Source organism: Carlito syrichta, unplaced genomic scaffold (genome assembly GCF_000164805.1).
Source record: "Carlito syrichta isolate Samal-C Ts95f unplaced genomic scaffold, Tarsius_syrichta-2.0.1 Scaffold305701, whole genome shotgun sequence".
In the NCBI taxonomy this organism is placed as follows: domain Eukaryota; kingdom Metazoa; phylum Chordata; class Mammalia; order Primates; family Tarsiidae; genus Carlito; species Carlito syrichta.
The window spans coordinates 273,538-289,172 of NW_007249797.1; the positions used below are offsets into that span (position 1 = coordinate 273,538).

General features: G+C 36.8%; 1 pseudogene; it reads right to left on the reverse strand.

The window, feature by feature from the left end:
* Positions 1-6,182: 6,182 nt before the first annotated feature.
* Positions 6,183-7,365, reverse strand: LOC103264709 (annotated as a pseudogene).
* Between the last annotated feature and the right edge of the window lie 8,270 nt (positions 7,366-15,635).

Consider the following 15,635-nt stretch of genomic DNA (forward strand, 5'->3'; position numbering starts at 1 on the left):
CCTCAGCCTCCCAAAGTGCTGGGATTACAGGATGAGCCACCAAGCCTGGCCCCAACCCTTATTTTTCCATGGACCATGAGGGTGAGGGGCAATGGTTTGGGGATAATTCAAGCACATTACTTTTATTGTGCACTTTATTTTTATAGTTATTATATTGTAATATATCATGAAATAATTATACAGCTCATCATAATGCAGAATCAGTGGAAGCCCTGAGCATGTTTTCCTACAACTAGATGGTCCTGTCTGGGGGTGATAGGGGACAGCGACACCTAAAGAGTGTTGCTTATGTCTAGTCTACTCCATAATCTCATTTTGGTTGCTGTCACTGCAGAAAATCCTGCTTCACAAAGACAGGATGTTAGAAATGGAAATAGGTTTTTCAGTGCTTTTGTGGCGATCTCAAGATATTGACTTGACTTTAATCCAGAACATATGGAGATTAGAAGTTGTCTCAAACATACTTTTAAGGTCACCGTCATTTGTAATCTCAAGCAGTTGATCCTCTTCTAGCACAAAGTCGACTTGCCTGCCTTTTTCACTAATAAGTTACGGATCTATTCCTTCACAGTTTGGTGGCCTTTTGTGGAAATAATGTTCAAACACTTTTGAAAGCTGAAATAGGTGATCATGCACCAGCTGGGAGAAAGAGGGCTCTGATTCAATCTCTTTCAAAATCTCTGATAATGTTTGAAACATGTCAAAAATTCCAATGTTCACTCATTGTCCCCATAATTCCAGTTTGACTTTGAATGTAGCTACTTAATCTGCTGAGTTGAACATAATTGTCATTCTCCCCTGAACTGACAGATTGAGTTGATTGGACAGGTTGAATATGTCACACAAGTAAGCAAGTTTTGCGACCCATTCTGTGGTGACTGTTTTTTAAAAGAAATCTCTGGAGCAGTTCTTGTAACTCAGAAACCCTGGCCAATGATCTATCTTTAGAAAGTCATCTCACTTCTGTGTAAAAGAGAATATATGTGTACTCTGCATCCATCTCCTCTGTGTGAACAGATGTGAGTTAAGGGCATGTACTTTTATGTAGTTGATAATATTAATATATCCTGGAAAAATATTGTTAAGTTCAGGTGACATTTTTCAGTTAGTCAGCATTTCCCTATGGATGACAGAGTGCATACACTCACATTCAGAAGTGACCTCTTTAACTCGAGTAGAGATACCAGAAAGCTGTTCAGACATGGCAGTTGCTCCATCTGTGCACATAAACACAAAATGACCAATTCAGTTTTCCTGACATGTAATCATTCAAAGACTTGAATAGTTCTGCAGCTGTGGTATTGGTTGGCAACAAAAATGCACATAAAATATCCTTGTGCACAACTTCCTGAAAAATATATTGCATAAAAGCAAGCATTTTTGCTTTGTCCAAATCGATAGACTCATCAAAAGATCAATATAAAAAACCAATTGTAGGGCCAGGCATGGTGGCTCATGCCTGTAATCCCAGGACTTTGTGTGGTCAAGGAGGGAGGATTGGTTGAGTCCAGAAGTTCAAGACCAGCCTGGGCAACATAGTGAGACCTTGTCTCTACAAAAAACTCAAAAAATTAGCCAGGCATCATGGCGCACACCTGTAGTCCCAGCTACTCGAGAGGCTGAAGTAGAAGGATCACCTGAACCCAGGAGTTTGAGACTGCAAAATAAGCTTGTGCCACTGCTCTCCTACCTGGGTGAGAGAGTAAGATCATGACTCAAAAAAAATCATACTTCTACCTGTTAACAATAAACAATCAAAAAGTAAAATTTGGCAAAATAAGATTTATAATAGCATCAAAAATACCAGCTACTTTACAGATGAATCTAACAAAAGATGTTCAAACCATGATAATTGAAAACCATAAAATGTTACTGAGGAAAATTAAGAAAACTCTAAATAAATATTCCTTAATTATGGGTTAGAAGACTCAATATTTTTTATGTTGACTCACTTCAAGTTAATGGATAGAATCAATGTAGTCCCAGTCAAAATCTCAGCAAGCTTCTTGGTAGATATTTACAAACTGATTCTAAAATTTGCATGTAAATTCAAGGAACCTAGAAAAGTTAAAATAATTTTGGAAAAGAAGAACAAAGAAGAAGAATGAACCATAGCTGATTTCAAGACTAATTATTAAGAAGAAAGTAATAAAGATAGTGAAGTACTGGTAGAAAAACAGACAAACCGATCAATGGAACAAAATACAGCCCAGAAATAGGCCTATACGTGTTCAGACAACTGAGTTTTGGCAAAGGTGAAAAGATAGTCTTTCAACAAATAGTGCTATAACTATTGGATAATCATGTGCAAAATATAAACTTTGTTCTACCCCTCACAACATAAACAAACATTAACTAAAAAGGGATCTACTTAACTAAAAAGGGACCCAAATGTAAAACCAAAAGCTCTAACATATCTAGAAGAAAACAGAAAATCTCTGTGAACTTGCATTAAGCAAAGATTTACTTGCTATAAAACCAAAAGCATAATCCATAAAAGAAAAAAATTTAAAAATTGTATTTTATTAAAACTCAAAATTTCAGATCTTTACAAGGTACTGTTAAAATAATGTAAAGACAATTCGCAGACTGGGAGAAAATATTTGCAAATAATAGATATAATAAGGGATATGTGTGCAGATAATATAAAGAAATTTCAAAAGACAAGAATAAAAAAAACTCTGTTTTTAAAATAAAAAAATATTTGAAGAGACATATTAACAAAGAATATATATGTATGGCAAAGAGACACATGAACAGATGCTCAACTCCATTAGTCACTGGGGAAATGCAAATTAAAACCACAAGGTAACAGTGCCTACCCATTAGAATAGCTAAAATTTAAAATGCTGACCATACTAAGAATTGGCAAGAATGTGGGGCAACGGGAATTCTCATACACTGAGGGTGGCAATGTCAAATGGTGCAGTCACTTACAAAACTGTCATTAAAAAAAAAAACATTTTAAAGGTTTACGTGTTATACACCATAGGAATTTACTCCTGGTTATTTACCTAAGAGAAATAAAGGTATATATCCCAAAATGTATACAAAAAAAATTTGTAGCAGAATTATTTGCAATAACCTCAAATGTAAACAACTCAAATGTCCGTCAACAAGGGAGGGGATAAATAAATTTTAGTATATCCATATAGTGGAATACTATTCCGCAATAAATATGAATCAACTACTATTATATACAAAAATATGCATGTATCTCAAGATAATTAAGCCGAGTGAATGAAGCTAAACAAAAGAGTACAATTCCATTCATTATAAAATTCTAGAATATGTAAACTGCCCTATAGTAATAGAAAGAAAATCAATGGTTGTACCTGGGAAGATGAGGTCAGGACAGGTAGAATGCAGTGATAAGTGCACTCAGGAAATCTTTGGAACTGGTAATGATTTTACACTTTAAATATAGGAAGTTTATTATATGGCAATCATACTCCAATAAAGACTGCTCTAAAAAGAGAGTTGAGTGGAATACAGGCTGTAGCTAGATAGAAAGATTTTATCGATATCACACTGGTGGTGATAGATTAGGAGTTCCTGAAAAAATATTCAGGGAGTCACAATTCTTCAAACAATGTGCAGAATCTGAGTACCACATTATAGTCAACTTCTGGGGATTCAATTAACTTAGAAAACTTTGGCATATTTTCTTATCCAACCTCATGGGGTTGTTGTGAGAATCTAATAGATTGCATAGTAAGTGATCAATAAATATTATTATAAGAATAAATTATAAAATAGTATATTATTATGTCACTATTTGGAGAGGGAGTTTCTTTGTTTTGATCAGCTGCTCACAGAGGTCTATGACTCAGAAAGTCAGCAACTTTTCTAAGCTGTGGAAGAGGAAGAGATAACTCAAAGACAGTACAAAGTAGAGAAAAATAAGCACAGAAACCTGGGGAATGTCTGAGCTTAAGAGGAAAGAGATAGAAGAGGAACTAGATAAGAAAATTGAGAAGTAATTCAGAGGTGAGAGGAAACTAGGAAATGGCAGGGTCACAGAAGATAAAAGAGGAAATATTTTCAAGAAAAAAATATCAAATGCTGCAACCATATAAAACAAGCTTAAGTATAAGAAAGAGTCATTGGATTTGACAATAATGAGTTTGTGTTGTCCTTTGAGAGAACAATCTTACCATAGAGGTGGGGAAGCAAGGTACATGGTATAGGGCTATGAATGAGTGGTAGGGTATAAATTAATTCAGATGTTTTCAAGAAATTTAGGGATGCATAGAAAAAAAAGAACAATAAGACTAGTAGCTCTAGACAGAGCATTTACAGTGTTAGGGAATACCTGAGTGTGTTTTCAGGACAGGACAAAGGGATGGTGAACTTTAGATGACTGGAAGTAAAAAACACAAAGCGAACTGTTTCAAAAAGCCAGATTTTCCAAAAAATGCAGAAAACAGAAACTAAGACATAGATGGATGTCTTAGAAAATACCAAAGACTTTACATTTTGTGGAAGCGGAGGCGGGGGGGCAGGAAGAGAAGAAGAGTAAGGACTAGAGCCATTTTGAGCTGAAGAGTAGGAGAGGAGAGGACTCTGATTTCATATGACTGCAGCTGCAACTTCTTTATTAAGGAAGCACAAAGGTAATGATCCGAAAGAAAGCTGGACTGACATTGCTGACACCAGAAGGTGTCAACCAACTTGAATTATTGAGAGGTTGATATTATCACAGAATTGGAGTGCTGTATGTATATTTGTTGAAGAATTTAAAGAGATAAAGAATATTGCAACCTCATGCAACTGACAACAGATTATCACAGACTCAAATTGTATTTAACTTATAATAAATAATTATCTTAATGCCATGAGCCCCAGACATTGAGGCCCAAAATGTACATGAAATAAGGGACCATGAAATACACTGGTACAAAGAGAATTACCTATTGGTCCTAGTTCTGATTCTATCACATGACCTTGGATAAAGTGCTTTACCAGACTGAACCTCAGTGCCATTATGGGAATTCCTCATCTATGACCTTCCTGATTTGTTTGCAAGTTTAATGACTGGCACCTTATTTCAGTTCCAGAGATAATATCATCCTTGGTTTAATGAGGCTTGTCAAGTTGTTGTTTTAAGCTAAGACCAAATATGCTATTTTCATCAGTAGTGAGAATAAATAATATGGAAAACCCAAAGTCAACTGCCTTGGGAGTTCAAACTCGTGCAACCCTTCAGTCACCTTGATTTCCAATAAAGGATGCTGGCCACTTACTGGCCACTTACTGGCTATTAGGCCTCCTTAGTGACAGGAGGAGCCAATGTTCATCTGGTTTTATACTGGTCATTTTAAATACTATGCAGAGTTTTATTTCAGAAATAAAATTCTATACTATTTAGTTTCATGATATTTTTCAGAGTTCTTAATTCCACATCAAGGAAAAGACATGCTTTATTTCAGAAGGACTGAACTATAGCAACTAAATATGAAGGTTCTGGAATCAGACACCTAGTCTGAATTCTAGCCTCACTGTCTACTACTTACTGTTTAATTCCTCTAAGTCTCCCTTTCTCATTGATAACAGCATGGTTAAAAATTCTTCTTCTTTTTTTTTTTGAATATAAAAATCACCCAATAACTTTATTGGACACCTGTGCTCTGCAGCCACCCACCCCTCACATATGCATACAATGCACCACATGAGGATCAGGATCTGCGTCCATGATAGCAAGCCATAAAGAAGAGAGACAAAACAGCCTAATTTACCAATTTCTGGCATTTGCATAGCACTGCACAATTCAAAAGAGCTTCCACACATAATATCTCATTTAGCTTCTACAACAGATACCAATGCTCAAAGAGGTAAGTCCTTGCAGAAAGCATAGCAACAGACTCCACAGGTCTGATGAACAGCCCAGACCAGGTCTGGACAGAAGCCCAGGACTGTGGGCTAAGGAAGCATGGCTGAAGCACAGCTGTCATACTGCCCCAGCAGCGTGACTATGTCCTGAAGCCACACTCTTCCTCCAGGTAGGCAAGGGAGCTCTTATGGTAACTGGGCCTCCTGAGAAATGTCCGAGCCACTGGAGAAATGGCTAGAAGCCAGTGGCTAGTCTGTCCTGGTTGAATACAGTTGGCCTTGGTCCCTTTGGTGTCCGTGGCAGCTTCTGCTTTCGCTGCAGGCACTGGGGCCTCATCTTGCAACAGTTATCACTTGAGGGTCTTGCTAAGGTTGGAGAAGCCAGTGCCAACACAGGCCATTAGGACTTTATCCCCGCCCTTGAGTTCTTCACCACCACTTGGTTTCGATTTTAAACACAATCTGGAAAAAGCTCTTCAAATGCCGCAAAACTTCTACCGTGTAGAGAGAAAATGGTCCTAGCAGAACTTTGGAAACGTCCTGCTGTATAAGGGTCATAAGGAGTAGAGCCAGGCTTTGGTGGGTCGAGTCCACCATCCACCCCTGCAGATTTCCTCCAGCAGCAGCCTGGCACAGCGCCTGCCAAGGTCCTCTGAAAGCACTGCCGCTCCCTGGCCCTGGGGGTTGGAGGCTAGTTCAGCACTGAGGAAGGTGCCATTCGTGGTCTCAGCAGCAAGTGATAACCCAAAGCCTGGACTTCCCAGAGTCGACTTCTTTCATGTGGTCTGCGTAAATGTAGACATCAGGTATAAACGTGTTGAGGATGCTCCTTGCAGAATCCACAATGCGGTTTGCCATCTGAGGCGATACACATATACAGTACGCCATTCCTCTGATATGTTGGATTTTTCCTGGATCTGTGAGCTGAATGGGCTTCAAGACATGAGAAAACCACTTCGCCTCCCCCTCCAGGAGGCACTCCCCGCCGCACAATCTTTTGCTCAAACGATTCGCCATCAACCCCAAACTGTTTCAATAGAGAGAGTGCTGTTGCCTTAAGAACATCAACTGTGGGGTCACCCCGGTCGTTAGTCACTCCTCGCAGAACTGTTTTTCACGGGGGCTTCGGAAGTGGAGCCAGGCAAAGAAGACTCTCCAGGTGGTAGCCAGTGCCGCGAAGCACACTACAGTCATGCTCCCCAAATCCACTACACCGAAGGCCAGGCTGATAATATAAAGTTGTCCCTGTTTGATTTATCTCAATTCGAGAACCATTAGCTATTTCGTCCAACAGTCTAATGAAGCTGGCTTCAAAATCTCGGCGGCCTGGGCTGTCGTCTCTGGCCCGAACCTTTCGGATCCTGACCGCCGCCCGCTCCGGGTGGACAGGACCGGACGCTGGCGCAAAGGGCGTGCGCCTGGATCGCCACGTGCGCGCTCTCCGCAGAGGCGCTGGGGCCGGAGACAGGCCGGGCGGCCGCAACAGCGGCAGTGGCGGCCGGCTGCCGCCCCCAGCCCCCGGCCCTGACGCATCCCCGTGGTTTGAAGCAGGAGGATGGAGAGACTAGACCGGCTAAACATTCTAATGTGTGTGTACATAAAATATACTTAGGATAATATCTGGCACATAGCAATGAACGCTATTTTGAGTGACATGTTTTCCATAAATGAATATTTCTTCTGCTTGCAGGGGTCCTCAAACTTTGAAAACAGGGGGCCAGTTCACTGTCCCTCAGGCCGTTGGAGGGGGGGACTCTAGTTTAAAAAAAAAACTATGAACAAATTCCTTTTTTTTTTAACTATAGTCCGCCCCTCCAAAGGTCTGAGGGACAGTGAACTGGCCCCGTTTTAAAAGTTTGAGGACCTCTGGATAGTCGTCTATTTTATTTATATCCTGAATATGAATTATTTTATTTTTAATTATTATGGCTGCATATTAATTGTAGATATTTATGAAGGGCATGTGGTATTTTGATACAAACATACAATGAGTGATGATCAAATCAGGGCTATTGGAGCATCCGTCATCTCAAGCATTTATCATTTCTTCTTTGTGTTAGGAATTCAACGTTTTAGTAGTCTTGAAAAAGGCATACTTTCCATACAGTGGGCAAAAGGGAATCTTTAGCACATTTCCTGCTCTTATCTCTTTAAATGCAAGAGGCTCTAAAAAGCATGAGTAACTGATGGCCTGTAGCTGTGTCATTTTGCTACAATAATTAATTGTTCTTTATAATCATTAGAGACTACTACACTAATGGCATATTTTGTCTTGGATTAAAACATCAACAATAACAACAATTTGCCACCCAATTCTGGAGAGTAGATTAGGGCTCTTCTATCACATATATGTTTAAGTAGACATAATCACAAAAAGAAGGTGGTCAAAGGGCATATATTCAAATGTGTTTTTAAAATTGATGAGAAAGATTATTCGTAAAGAGAAACTTATATTTGATTATTAGTTATATTTCTGATGCTGAAAAAAGATCTTCATAAGAAAATAAAAATCCTAATTGATTAGGAAAAGGCAGAATTAAAATATGTCAGTATTTTGGATGTGGTTTACACTATGCATTCCCATTTACTGGCCTAGTGGCAAAGACTTCCATCAATCAATGCAGCATTTATTGAATGTCTTCTGTGTGCTAATAATTTTTTTTTTAGAATTAATGATGCAAAGACAACGAATGAAAAGAAAGATAATGGGAAAGTTAAAATGCTCTTCTTAAATACTAAAATTAGTAAAAAAAAAAAAAAGTTCTAGTGGAACACAGAGAGGAGATCTCTAACTCAGACTATGAGTCTAGGGCCCAGTCAACAGGATTTGAATGGGGTTTTGAAAGACTGTTAGGAGTTAGTCTGAGAGACCTGGTAGGGGAGGGGGCAGGGAGGGTGTTCCAGGGCAAAGACAGCATGTACAAAGTAACAGAAGTCAGAGAAACAAAAGTGGGCTGGTATGTCCTGGTAAGTGGTTCTCAAGAAGAAGAATTAGGAGAAGCAAAAAAAGATCATGAGAAGTTTTTTCTTTTTCAATCCATAGACGCCCTTCTCCCCCACTCTCCCATTATCATATGGTCCCACAAAGGGCCATTTCTGTGGAATAAATGCATCCCACAAAATTCACAAATTGAAGCCCTAACCCTCAATATGATGGCATTTGGATTTGGTCCTTTAGGTGGTAATTAGGTCATGAGCATGAGGTCCCCATGATGGGATTTATGTCCTTACATCGGAAGAGAGATTAGAGCTCTCTCTAGATGTCATGTGAGAACATAATAAGAAGGTAGCTGTCCACAAAACAGAAAGAGAGCCTTCACCAGACACTGAAACTGCCAACACCTTGTCTTGGATTTCCCAGCCTCCAGAACCATGGGAGATAGATATCTGCTGTTTAAATAACCCACTGTACAGTAGTTTGCTATAGCAACCAGAGATAAGACAGTCATTTAATAGAGGATGGTATTTGGAAAATCTGATCAGCATTGTACTTACCTTTTCCTCCTCTTTCTCACTTACCTACTCCTCTCCACTCTGATGGGAACCAATATGGCCTAGGCATTGGTTCATATGAAAGTATGTTAGTAGAGAGATTGAAGTAGTCAGAAGGCCTATCAATAAATCAACACACTGGACTGAACAGCTTAAACTTTAAGTTGAGATAATAGAATAATTAAACCAGAAGGTTAAAAAAATCAAATATGCATGTTACAAGATGATTTTGGCATAACTTTAAGTTGAGATAATAGAATAATTAAACCAGAAGGTTAAAAAATCAAATATGCATGTTACAAGATGATTTTGGCATAACTATAAACAAGGGCTGGCACATTTTTTTCTGTAAATGGCCAAGTAGTAAATATTTTAACTTTTGCAGGCCATATAGTCTATGTTGCAATGACTTAACTCTGTTGTAGCACAAAAGCAGCCATAATCAACATGCAAATTAATGAATGTGGTTGTGTTCTAATAAAACTTGATTTATTAAAAAAAGAGTAGTAATAGGCAGAATTTGATCATATTATAGAGAATGAATCAAGGGGATAAGACAGAATCAGATATTTCAGAAAGATAATTAGTATAATTGATCAGGCAAGAAATGACAAGGCTAGAAGGAAGCCATTGGCAAAGAAGAGAGAAGATGAAATAGATTTTAAATATATACAGAAAATAAGAATCACAGATATTTTGACCAATTGGATATAGAAGGAAGTGATAATGGAAGCCCAAAGCTTGGCTCTGACTTGAGTCACAGTGTCCATGTGATACACCCCACTGAAGAATGTTAAGCCTTGTGAGCATAGAGCTATTATTGAAGGGAATATAGTACATTGTACAGCTCTGCTCTCTGGTCACAAGCCACAGCCTTGAGCAAAGATCTCATCTCCTTCCAGGACCAGCTATGTAATTTCCAGGACCCACTACCAAATGAACCTGCAGGACTCCTTGTTCAAAACTGTTAAAAATTTCAGGACAATGGCAGCAGAACATTACATGGAACACAGGGCCTTTCTAAATGCTGAACCTTGTGCAACTGCACAGGTCATATGACTGTGAATCTAATCTTACCCCATTCCCAGCTTGATATCATTCAGGAGTACATTAGCTAATGTAATTCCAGAATAAAATGTAACCATTAACCATGTGTCTTTTAACTAGTGAACTTCAAGAATGTTTTCCCATGTGTACTAGCTTTACCATGCCTATAAGAAGGAACTTTTTAATTGGGGTCAGCACTTCTTAACTTGCCTTCACAGCCCCTTCTTTTTCACTTCCGAGTCTACCACATAGAAACAACAGCTGTAATTCAATGATGATATGAGTTAAAAAAGAACTTTCTTATTTCCTTTTTCAACTCACATTTAAGTTTGTGGCAGAATGACAATACACCTTGCCCATGACTGACTGACTGAGAGTGCATTCTGAAGATGAATTTTTTTCTGTGCATCAAGTGACAAATACATTTTGAGAGATTTTTTTTTAATGAATGCAAACATCAAAGTCCTAGACAGTAGGCCATTTTCCACGGTTTCTGTTGCCTTAATGATCTATCTCACACCTGTCTCAACAGGCAAAACCCACTAGGAATCTTGGAAAATATTCTGTCATCAGTGAAGAAGACCTTCTCTGACCAGAAGTTCAGAAACACAGGCCATCTGTACAGCTTGGCCATCATTATTTTGTGCCCTTACTAAACTTAATATTTGGTAGTACATCTTCCTCATTGCTCACACATAAGCTCTGGATCATCAATGTCTAGAAATTCCTTTTTTGTGTTACATTTGTTCCCATTACATAAAGCTTCTGAGACTTTATCATGGCAAGATATTAGATAATTCATATCTATAACAAAGAGCAAATAAAAACGTCACCTTTGTCTATTTCAGCATTTATAACCATATATACTCCATTTACGACACATTAACCTGTCATGTACCAAAAAATATTTCTTTCTATTCAGAGGAGAAAGAGGCTGGCTACCGCATATGCTAGAAATCTTAAAGACAGATCATCTATATATGGTTACTGGGTAGAATATAGAATGCTAAGTATAATTTAAAGTGTGTTACTGATTTGAAATTTACATTTAATAAAGTGCCCTGTATTTTTATTTGCTAAACCTGGGAACCCTATATCCATGCTGAGTAAGAAACTGAGCTATATGACTTCTAAACTCCTTTATAGCCCTGAAATACTCAATTTGGACATGATTTTTACAGTTTCTGGTAAACTAAACTAAGACCAAAGAGTAGAATTTGAAGGAGAGAAGAGAGTGATTCACTAGAAAAAAAATATGTCAACCAAGCAAAACTATCAACTGTGCACCCAAAGGTAGCCCATTTGACTAGTAGTCTGTTAACAGACCAGAAGACCCATTCACATAGAATCTGGACTAGTGGTCTATATAGTGGGGCATGCTTCCCACAGGAAATACTTATGGCAGTCTATTAAGTTGAAGAAAGAAAAAATGAGCACTTGTAATTTTTTTTAAGAAAGAAGTACTTTACTATGAATCAATAGATAATTTTAGCCTGGTCTTCTGTCTCTGATAGAAGGTAAAAGTACTCTGAAGGATCTGTGACAGTTTCACAATACTGAGGGACAACAGAGATATGCATATTTTCATTTTCAGCACAATTACAACAGAGGAATAAAAATGTTTTGCAGCCAGGTGTGGTGGTTCGTGCTTGTAATCCCAGAACCTTGGGAGGTTGAAACAAGAGGATTGCTTGAGCCCATGAGTTCGGGACCAACCTGTGCAACATAGAGAGACCTTATTTCTATCAAAAAAATAACAGTAATAATAATTTTTATTAAGTTTTCTGGTTTTGAGCTTTGTTTTTTCACAAAAGACATGACATCTTTAAAAACTTAAAAACTACCAAACTATAGTGAGTTTATTCATTCATATTGGCCTCCTCATTAGGTCATAAGCACCTCAAGAACAGACTTTATCTTGTAATGACAACATATAGCTTGGAATACATGCTCAATGGGCATCTAATAAATATTTGCTGAACAAATATGAATAAATATGTACTACTTCTTTCATAGCATTTAACCTTTTGAATTATGGCTGAATGTTTAACTATTTGAAGCTCATTACAAAGAATACTGTAGTGATGGTGTTTGTGTTCAATTCTTCTTATATAACATGAGCTATGCCATGTACCTGGTGATCAAATAAATGTTTCATAAAAGATGGGATAAAAAACTAAACTTAAAAGCATCAGTTTTAAACTTAAATTTGTCTAATTTCTTCAGTGTTTGAATTAATTTTTAGAAATATAAAACTGTAAAATCTACTTATTGTACAACAATAACTGATGGACATCAGGGATGACAGTACTTTCATGGATAATTTCAACAAAAACCTTTGCTTAGTTGTTGGATGAAAAGTAATGCTATAATTTAATAAGCACAGCTATAATATATTTCTTCTTTGGATGGATATATTAACGTAGCTTATATTTTTCAGTTATGACAACCATTATAGCTAAGAATTTAGAATTGAATTATCATGAAATTTTGGGTAATAATAAAACATTTCCTTAATATTTTCACACAAGGAAATATTCTCATGTATTTCTTTAAATACTTTTAGTATTTTACTTTGCATATTAATGCTGTTTCAGGGAAATTAAAACATTTTGAATTATTCATAAAGTAAAATGCACTCTAAATTAAAGTGTATAATATTCACATCATTCTTTTATTTTTCAATTTTGTAAATATATTTGATTGCATTAAAATTTATAGAATTTATAAACAATACTAAAAAGTCAGAGGTGAATGCTTAAAATTTTTTATTGTGTCCTAAAATGTGTATTCAGTGGCCTGTATAATTATCTAAATTGTGTTGGGACTTATTCTTAATGAACTCTATGTTTTGTTGTGTTTTTTTGCTTGTTTTCACCACTCTGATTTTATAATTTTCAATAATTCTATGTTATTCCAGGTAAAACTACTTTTTTTTGAGTGGTGAGGAATCTACTGTTTCTGTAAATAAAATTTAATTTGAAAACTTAGGCCAAACTATTCTTAAACTGCTTTTTGCTTTGAAATTTAGTGGAAAATTGTGCTATTAATATCTGATTTAATCATTTCCACTATTTAAGCTTATTTCCTCTTACTAAGCACCCATAAAAGTTACCTACAACTTTGAACTTGATGATGGTTGCTATGTTTTTATCTGTAGAAAATATTTTTTTCATTGATAATTTGGCCAAGGGGAATGTCATCCATTCTTTCTCCTTTTGTTAAACGATCTACATTTTTATGTTAATGTATTTGTGAAGTTTGAATCAAATTGGAAAAAACAATAATTTTGTTTTGTATTTAAGAATAAGGAGTTAACCAATACATTCAGAAAATATTAGATGTAGGGAAAGTAGAATATGAATAACTTAAGAGTTTTTCAAAATGCTTTGAATTCTTGGAGCTGAAAGACATAAATCATACTAGAAATCACATGAAGTTAGAGGTTAGTAATATGCATAAATGTGACCTTTTGAGTAGTGGCAGTTCAGTCTCTACAATTAAAAGATGAAAGTCTTCTTTAACTCAGGAAAGGCAAAAATAGTTATTTATCATAACTTTGTGACAAAAATAGTTCTCCTTATCCTGACTAGGTCATATTTTATAAGCAGAGAATAATTAAGAAAAATATTTTTGGAATCTAAATTTATTGTTGGGTATCATTTTTCTATGGAAGACAAGTACAACAGAAATGATGTATACATACCAAAACAACACATATATTGTTTGTTTCCAACTTGGCTAAAGTAATCGCATTTTCTAAAAGAATATCTTTATTGATGCTTTGGTAGCTTATCAAAAAAAGTCCATACAAAGAGAAGAAAGGAAAAAGCATTTCAAATGACACACTGATTTACTGTATACCGACAGCAGATTACGCAGTCAAAAAGGGCACTGGACCTGAATGCTCTCAGATATTGCAGGGTATGGTGTGGCTTCTTAGGGCTTCAGATTTGACTGTGGACCTCTATGGAATGTTGTACTTCTCTCTATCTGTCTGAAAAGCTAATCTTTGAAGGCTTAGCTTATATTTCTCCTCTTCTGTGACAACAACCAAAGAAATCTAGAATATGCTAAGTAATGCTATCACATTGATATTCATTAATATGTTTAAAATCCTGAAAGCTCAGGAATATGAACTCTCCAAGGTAAAACACTTGCCTTATTTCTCTTCATATGTCAAATGCTTAGGACAGACCAGTTCAACATTGATATGTATCTGACAAATAGAAGATAGAAAAAGAAAGAAGAAGGAAGGAAGGAAGGAAGGAAGGAAGGAAGGAAGGAAGGAAGGCAGGAAAGGAAGGAAGGAAGGAAGGAAGGAAAGGGGGGAGGGAGGGAGGGAAAAAGGAAGGGAAGAAGGAAGGAAACTGATTATATGAATTAATGAATGAACAAATGGTGTTTGAGGAGGTATTGGATGTATTGCAAGTTGTTATGAATGTTTTAGGAAAAGTATAGCATATTTCTCATTGATTAACCTCTGTTAGGCAAGCAATAGACTCAGCACTGAGCCTTGGAACTCAAGGAGCTGTCATGCATTAGAGCCTAGTCTAGTAGGGAGCAATAAAAAGTACTAAATCAAACCTAAGCAGATTATTAAACTAAAGCTGTCAATCCCGAAGGCCTGAGCAAAATGTCAGAAATCTAAGTCAAAAGCAAAGGAATAAAAACAAGAAACTAGATGAAAGAAAAAGAAAAGAAGCAGAACCTAGAGTAATTACTCTACTAGAGTAATTACTACATTCATTTGTGTGCCACTAATGACCTTAGTGTATCATAGTGGCTAAGAGTCAGGTATGGAATAAGGCCTACTTGAATTAAAATATTGGTTCTGTGGCTTATCAGATCACTTACTTTTAGGATGACACGCTCCTCATTTGTAAACCAGGGATGATAATTACACCTACCTCTCAGAGTTGTTGTGAGAATTAAATAAAATGTGACTATTAAGCATTTAGCATAGTTACTAACACAAAATCTTGTTAGTTATTGTTATCAGGAGGTCTTTAATCAACTGGACAATAATGTAAAATGAGAGTTAAAAAAATAGGTTCTTATTAGGGTAACAGTATATATCAGCTAATAAATGAATGAACAAATGGTGCTTGAGGAGGTATTGGAAGAATTGCAAGTTGTTATAATGTTTAGGAAGAGTATAGCATATTTCTCTGTAATCCCAGCACTTTGGGAGGCCAAGCTGGGGGGATCACTTGAGACTAGGAGTTCAAAAGCAGCCTGAGCAACACAGTGAGATCTCCCTC